The sequence below is a fragment of the Lactuca serriola genome, chromosome 9, assembly GCF_051521515.1.
Source record: "Lactuca serriola cultivar US96UC23 chromosome 9, Lser_US96UC23_V15, whole genome shotgun sequence".
Lineage (NCBI taxonomy): Eukaryota > Viridiplantae > Streptophyta > Magnoliopsida > Asterales > Asteraceae > Lactuca > Lactuca serriola.
Window position 1 is genome coordinate 14,009,482 of NC_136416.1, and position 8,326 is coordinate 14,017,807.

At 32.6% G+C, this 8,326-nt stretch overlaps 2 long non-coding RNA genes across 5 annotated transcripts; one reads left to right on the forward strand and one right to left on the reverse strand.

Annotated features, from left to right (window-relative positions):
- Window positions 1-443: 443 nt before the first annotated feature.
- Window positions 444-2,232, reverse strand: LOC145077050 (uncharacterized). Of its 4 annotated transcripts, XR_013692925.1 has the most exons (4): window positions 1,542-2,232; window positions 1,199-1,250; window positions 880-938; window positions 444-735 (listed from the first exon to the last, which is right to left on the reverse strand). It is a non-coding gene; the product is annotated as an uncharacterized LOC145077050 (long non-coding RNA). The 4 variants fall into 4 exon arrangements; XR_013692922.1 differs by having other exon boundaries at window positions 1,199-2,232; XR_013692923.1 differs by having other exon boundaries at window positions 444-750; window positions 1,199-2,232.
- A 2,845-nt stretch (window positions 2,233-5,077) lies between these two features.
- On the forward strand, window positions 5,078-6,365 carry LOC145072126 (uncharacterized). The gene is made up of 4 exons (XR_013690930.1): window positions 5,078-5,147; window positions 5,477-5,561; window positions 5,942-6,018; window positions 6,232-6,365. It is a non-coding gene; the product is annotated as an uncharacterized LOC145072126 (long non-coding RNA).
- The last annotated feature ends 1,961 nt before the right edge of the window (window positions 6,366-8,326 follow it).

Consider the following 8,326-nt stretch of genomic DNA (forward strand, 5'->3'; position numbering starts at 1 on the left):
TTTTTTAGTTTGTTTACTTGTTTTTATACAAGTTATTTTTTTAATTTTATATTTTTCTTTGGTTTTATATATTTTTCATAATTCATTTATTCAATATTAATTTATTTTTCGTTTTTACAACTTTACTTTTCATGTTTTCCCGTAATTCGTTTTATAATTTAAATTTTCATTTTAGTTTTACATGTTCTTGCCACTACTAGAAAACTAGGTATCAGCGACGGACATTTCCGTCGGAAATCCGTCGCTAAAGGATTAGCAACGGAAACTGGCCGTCGAAAAAATCTTGCTCGCTAATGGTCAACGACAGATTTAGCGACGGATCACTTACGGATTCAGTTGTCGCAAAATGATCCAAAATTTTGTGAATTCTATCGCAAATCCGTTGCTAATGATGGGTAAATGAGTAGTTTTTATGTTTCTAATATTACTGCTGAATCGGTCGATAACCAAAATTCACAAATGAAATTCAAATTTATACCCCAAAACATTACATTGACATCCCACTACCAAAATAATGATTAAATTCGACTTACAAAATAATCATTCATATTCAATTTCTTATTTCCTAAACCTATTAACAAAAATCAAAAGTTCCAAAGTCTAGTTAAGTGGTTAAGTTGTTTCCTTGATCTTTAGGAGTAAGTTACACCTCCTGGCGATTTCACTACTAGAAACTAGGACCTCGCATTCGTCAAATAGTTCCTCTTACTTCCTTACAAACATGATTGAGATAACCTACAAATATGAAACCTAATCCATAAATAAATAAATGGAAGCATAATTCTATAATACTTATGGTTATTTTTGCTTTTTCTTATTTATACAACATTACTGAAATTAATTTCCATTAAAAAAGTTAAAAAGCATGCAACTGCCTACCTGCATTAACTTCACAGAAAGGTTTGTTTTAGTTGTTTCACTATTTGCAAAGAACATGCCTGGAAATGGAATGGAATGAATTATACATTATGCTTTCATCTATGAAATATATGTCATCTACAACCACATATTTTGCCAAGTTTTTTATGTACAACACAAGAATAAGACTTACTACATTATAATTTTACAAAAAGTAATGCAAACTTACAATAAGTGTAAATCTTAATTACTCTATAAAGGTAAGAATTACCATGTACCTTACTACATCCAACCTTTTCCTAAAAAGTATCAAGTATTTGTGAACATGAAATTTAATTACCTCAGCTAAAGACTCGAACACTAATTCACCACTAGAAAGATCTGCAACAGTACTGGAGTTTGTACACACACAAATTCATGCATTAGAGTATACACACATAGAGATATATATAAATCAACTAATTTAGTTAAGAACCTTCCACTCCCATTCTTGAACCTTCCTCACAAACATCAAACAAAACATGCACCAACCAAAACGAACCAAAAAACTGAAAAAAACTATCTAAATAACAAATATCATAAATATTTATTTTGTGTAATCAGACCAATTTAGAAAGAAAAAACAGAACAACTTTTGTTTCTACGAAATAAAAACACACAGTTAGATAGATATAGAGGAAAACCTTAGTGAGGAATTAAGATTTTTGTGAGAAAGGTTGAGACGGTGGTTCATGGGATTTCAGGCTCGGCGGTGATGAAGTGGTCAAAAGGAATCAGATGCAGTGGTCCTACTCTCGTCTTCATGTTTCTCTCTGTCCTTTGCTTCTTCCCATATCTAAAAGTCGGAATAGAAGAAAAGAAGCCACATACGAACTGAAGAAGATGAGCCAGCACATTAGCTACAGGAAAGAAGCCAAAGACAGAAACTTACTTGGGTTAAATTTCATCGACAGGAAGGGTCGTCATGATATCGAGGGTCTTGGCTAGGGTTTCCTTCTGTTGGAATCGAGTTTTAGGAACATAAAGAAGACGACTATTAGTATCGATTTGGGATGAGTGCCGATTTGCAAGACGAGTGTCGATTTGGGCTTTGGATTTCAGAAACAAGCATGAGAGATAACTAGTGAATGTCGATTTAGGAGGGAGAATGGGGGGAAATGAAAATAATTGGGATGAGGAGCGGGGGAAATGAAATATTTGGGAGGGCTTAACAAAAATTAGTGACCGAAATATTTGTGAGTTTCTGATTCCGTCAGTAATCCCTTTCTAATCCCTCGCTAACATGCTAAAATTTACACCTTATCTACAAAAATGATTTTCGTGGCATATCCCTTGTAAATCAGTCACTAATTAGCTAGGGATTTTTTCTGTCGCTGATGCCTAGTTTTCTAATAGTGTGCAACTTGTTTTTGTAACTTAATATTTTTTTTACCTAATTCATTTTTACAACTTTATTTTTTTCCTTTTTATCACAACTCTTTTTGCAACTTCACTTTTTTATCCTTTTCACAATTCATTATAAAACTTTATCTTTTAGCTTCGTTTTACTTTATTTTTGTATGTTTTACAAAAAATAAAGTTATAAAAATGGCTTGTCAAAAGTCTATAAAACCGAAGTAAAAAATGAAGTTATAAAGTGATTTGTGAAAAAACTTGTAAAAAAGTTTTAAAAAATGATGTAAAAAAGAATTGTAAAAAAAAAATGATGTAAAAAAGAATTGTATAAAAAGCACGTAAAAGTAAAGTTGTATAAATGAAAAAAAAATGTAAAAAAAGACGTAAAACGAATTTTGAAAAAACATCAACAAGTTTCTTTAGTTGTCACTTGTTATCTTTCTAGAGCATCTCCTTTCTAGTTTCTAATTCCCGATATTTTTTAATCTACCAAATATTAACCCATAAAATCATGGACAAAAAAAATTGATTTCCTTTCTACATACCTTTTTTAATGGATGTATTATATCATCTGTTAATTATTATCGATATATACTTGTTTCCATTCTCCTTATGTATTTCATATATACATCTCCAAATCGCAAAAATACAGCCACCAACCATGTAGCTATCATAATTTTTTTTTTTTTTTTTGGTTTGCACAACTTCCAGCATCCACTAAAAGAAAGAAAACAACACCATGTTAGTAATTTTTGTTTTCTGAATTTCCATTTTCTGATTGACGATTGTGTGCGTTATTTTGTTTATTTATATTATCTGTAAGACAAAACTGCAAATTTGGTCCTTATGGTTTACGAAAAACTTTGGATAGGGTCCAAAAAGTTTTCAACTTGCATAGAAGGTCCAAAATCAAAAACTTCTTGTGATTTTGGTCCAAAAAAACTTAAAAAGACGGTTATGCTCTTTTTTTGTGTTTTTTATAATTATCCTAATACTATTTTACTTTAAAAATAAAAAGAAAAAAAGAATTATCTCCTCTTCCCCACCCACCCCCACCGTTCTCTCTCTCTCTCTCTCTCTCTCTCTCTCTCTCTCTCTCTCTCTCTCTCTCTCTCTCTCTCTCTCAAACACAAAGTCAAAAACTTAAAACACAGGACCTCAATCCACCACCACAGGACCGCCACTATCCCGAACCCACGACTATCGTCGCCCTAAAGCCACTACCACCGCCGCCCTACATGTGTCTTACTTCTTCAAATTTTTTTCTTGACCAAATTGCAGTCATTTTCACTATTTGAAAATGGAAAAATTGTGACTGGAATAGATGAAATCACTCAGTCGAGTGATTCTAAGGTTCCATCCACTACAAGAACAAGACCCTTTTACGACGCGCAAATCACGACACTCGTTGATTTATGTTACGCAAAAGAGAGTGACATTAAAAAAGTGTCATCTCTTCAAAAAATTTAACAATAGAGGACACGCATTATTGTGTGCCCTTAAATTAGTGTCTAAACAAAAAAAAACACGGAGGACACCTATAATAAAACGCGCATCGTCTAAGGATGTCGCTTTATAATTTTTAATGGAACGCGCGTTCCATCCCTTAACAGTGGGGGGAAATGAAATTCTGAAAAAATTAAAAACCCCGCCTTCCTTTTTTTTTCTCCTTTCCCTCTTACCCAAATTATGGACGCTCCTTCCTTCCCCTTCCCGACATTGACTGCTGCCTACTTCTTCCCTCACTTACTTCTACCTACTGGAACCACCATATCTCCCACTCGATGTTGAAATTGTTGGAAAAAGCCCTAATTATACTCTCAAGTCTAAATATTAGGAATGCAAATCTTGATTCTCGTTTGTTTCAGATTCCCCAAAGATTAATCGAAAAACACACAACGAAGAACTGTAACTTTGCTCCATTAACTTCCCGATTACATCTCGTCATCACCTTTGAAACTTCTTCGTTAGAGACCTAGGTAATGCTTTTATTTTTTCGTTTCTTCACATATCTTTTTCTAGTTTTGAATGATTTGGTGGCTCCTATGTAAAAATTTGGACCGTATCCAACAAAAAAATTGGACATTTTGAATAGAAAGCGAATCTGAATCTAGCACTCTCGATATGATTATCAGGCTCAAAGGAGTGGGCGTCGTTAGGAAGGTCGTCATAGGTCGCTAAGGGCGCTAAACACCTCCCGCTATCTTCCGCCAAAGGGGTCGCCAACCAAGTCTCGCCAGCAGCTTAACGAGAAGAGAGAGAGAAAGAAAGGAGTAAACATGTTCAGGCCTTCATAGTGGTAACTTCCATCCCTAAATCGATTTATGTTCATCTGTTTTTTTTTTACTTCTCAATTTATTATGTTAATCCATTGTGCATCTCTATTGTTTCTATTTTTGTTCATATTTCAACGAATTATCAACGCCTATACTCCATTTTTTTATTTATGTGTTTGATTTCTGCAATTTACCTTTGTCTTTCCATGGTTTTTAGACGAACACCAAGTGTTCGATGAAATTCCCCAGATATTATTAAGTCTTTAACACCTCTTACATATGTTTTATGATGTGAGAAATGCTTCATTTGATTATATTCACATGTATCTTTATGTTTTCAATATTTATCCCTTTAATTTCTCCTTTTTCTTTATATCGTGACTTCTAATTTGATAAGGGTTACCAAATATTGATGCCTGTGAGGATCAATTCGATAATTTACAATTTATCTTCTAGGCCTTTGAGTTTCAGTAATACAAGCCCTAGAGTGCGACTAGTTCCTGTAAGAATATAATCTGGAAATTACCAAGGTACAGAAGATGAAAAAAATACAGATTAACAGGGGAGAACGGAAGTAGAACAAGGGACAAATGACTTTCTGGGAAAATTTCTTTGTTGGTACGCCTTATTAATAAAAACGAGAACGTGATGCCTTTCCTTTTGTTCCATGTTTGATGAGTTAGAAGAAATAAACTTGTAGGTATGGTCTGATTAGGATCCCAGACCCACATTTGCTGAAATCTTCTAATATTATTTGTTAGTCTGTTTTTTTAGCCCCTGTAATACAGTTTCTTTTTTACTACATGACATGGACTTCACGATTGTTGGTCTGATTTTTTTAGTGTTGTATTACTATTTGCTGTTAGTGTTGTATTAATATTTGCTGAGGATATTTTTGTCATTTTCTTTTATTTCATGATTGTTTTTAACTATTACTATTGTTGCAGGTGGTCACTAGGTGCAATAATGTATGAGATGCTTGTTGGATAACCTCCATTTTATTCAGATGATCCGATAACTGCATGTAAAAAGGTATACCAAGCTGCAACTGATTAATATTTTTATTTGCTGTATATTTATTATTTTGTTGGGTTCACAAAAAAGATCTAGGAAATGCGAAAACAACTATCTATTGGGTGACTGGTTATCTTCCAAAAGATATGCTTCAAGTGGTCATCATTTATGTTCAGGTAAATCTGTATAAAGACGATGCATTACATCATTTACAAGATCTTTGTCTATCTTCCATGGTTTTGACTGAAGTGATTTCTTTTAATAAGCACAATGTTAGACATGTTGGCTAGCATTTTTTCAGTCTCTGCTTTGTGATTTTGCCTCACACTCTCATAGTATGAAAGTATAAATGAAGTTTCTTTTTTGTTTCTTTTGCCACTAACTTGAATGCAAAACAGGTGTTGGTTTAGATAAGCCAAACGAATGGGGATTTGATACTACACAGGTTGATAATATTCTCAAAAAGTTGAAAGTGGTAAGTTCTTCAATTTTCTTCACCTGAGCATGTACTCTCTCTTTTTTCAGTTTATTAACATAAATTATCTTATTAATCAAAATTTCATGTATATTTTGACAGCAAGCAACACAAACAAAACATGATGAACGTATATATGCTTAAGTAACTAATTTGTAATCGTGATGAAGCTTTAGTATTTGTTAACTCATGATCCTTGTTTTCTTATCTTAGAGGATGATGATGAAGAAACAGGCTTACCAAAGGACAATAGTGAAAAAACTACACGTCCCCAAGGAAGGTCATTTTCTTGCTCAAAATCGAATTTAATTCTAAATTGTTCATTATATCCAAATTATTAATACATAGGTATATATTAATATATTATTAGTTACAAGAAATGAAAAAGAAACATCCATTTACATACTATATATATTATTAGATTAAGGGGTTGTTTTTTTTACTTAATGGGCTTAATGGGTTAAGAACTTAATCTTGATTTATTCTACACAAAATGATTTGATGGGTTAAGCCAAAAAAAATTCAGGCTTAATGTATTAAAACACTAATTCTATGCTTGTTTTCCCTTCTTTTTTTTCTTTCCTCCTAACTCTTCTTTGGAAAGGGTAAAATGATCATTTCATTTCATTAATTAGATGGTTTATTTAATATAGAATAGAAACATACTCCCAACTCTTCTTTGGAAAGGGTATAATGTTTAAATAAAAAATCAAAAACTTTACAATTATGATAATCACACTTATTATTTCAGTTTTACCAAAAGGGAATCATGGTAACAGTTGTTTGCCCTAGGCCAATAGAGACATCAAATGCACCTTCATTCTTGATTTATATATCTACATGGTATAATTATTTTTAATTCTTCCTTTTGCAAAAAGGTATGCTTTTGATCAGTAGGAGGCTTTGCTCTCCTTGAAGAAGAGTGGCAAAATTGATGAATTATTATTACAAGTAAAGTCAGTTGTCCATTTTTTTATTTTTTTATATTAACATTTTAAATTTATAAGACTTAACAAGATTACCTCAATCATGCTTTTCAGGGTAAAGAGCACATCTTGTTGCTAAACTCAGATAATTTGGTTGAAGTTGTGGACCCAAGTATCCTTTTTAAGTTTATAATTGTTAGTTTCTTTTTTACTTAATGAACTGAATATATATATATATATATATATATATATGAGTATGGCTTCTCAAATATTTTTATAAACATCATTTATCCTGGGAAAAATGTTATAAATTAAACAATTAAACAATAACCAACTATATGATTTTGGGATCCTTATGATATGTACCAGAGATTCTAAATCATCTTATCCAGAAGAACATTGAGTATTGCATGGAGGCAATTACTATAATGCCCTTTTCTTATATTTACTTTGAAAATGTTAATTCTTACCTTTTGTCTATGTAGGATCCACCAGGAGCAGGAAAAACACAAAGAATTCTTAGGCTTCTTAGTGCCATATTACAAACCAGCTGAGTATATAAGTCTCTTAGTAACTTATGCAGGTAACAATATTGTTCATAGCTGGGCTATTAATGTTCCTGTTTGTTTTCATTTATGCAGGTAACAATCTTGTTGAAAGGACTTATGAATCAGATATTAATGGTAACAAGTTTAACACTCGAGTCCATACGATTAGATGTTAATGGTAACAAGTTTAACACATGTGTCTTTGTTATACATACAAATTAAATGCAATGGATTGTATTTTTTGTATATGGTATTTTATTTTATATTATGCAATGGATTGTATTTTTTGTATATGGTATTTTATTTCTATTATGAGAGATTAAATGCAAATTTAATTTATAAATTAATAAATACATAAATATATATATTTTTTTAAAAAAAATTAAAATTACGATACGCAAAAATGTGTGTCGTCTTCATTTATGACATGGCCTTTCTTGACTGGTGCTTCCTTGATGCGCATTGCGTGTCATAAACACGCGCGTCGTAAGGTTACGACACGCAAATGTGTGTCGTCTTCCTTTATGACAGGGCCTTCCTTGATACGCAATGCGTGTCATAACCGCGCGTGTAAATGCGCGTCATAAATGCGCGTCGTCTATAGACGAAGCGCAAAAGCGCTTCATCTCTCTTTATGACAGGGCCTTCCTTGACGCGCATTTGCGCGTCGTCTGAGCGTTTTACGACGCGCAATGAGCGTCGTAAAAGGCCTTTTTTCTAGTAGTGATCAATGGCAGTTCACAACAATGGAATAGGAGGAGACGGTGTTTCAAGTTAGTGAAATTGAGAATGAAGGTTATTGGGTCGACTTTCATCACTAGCAACGAGACCCGT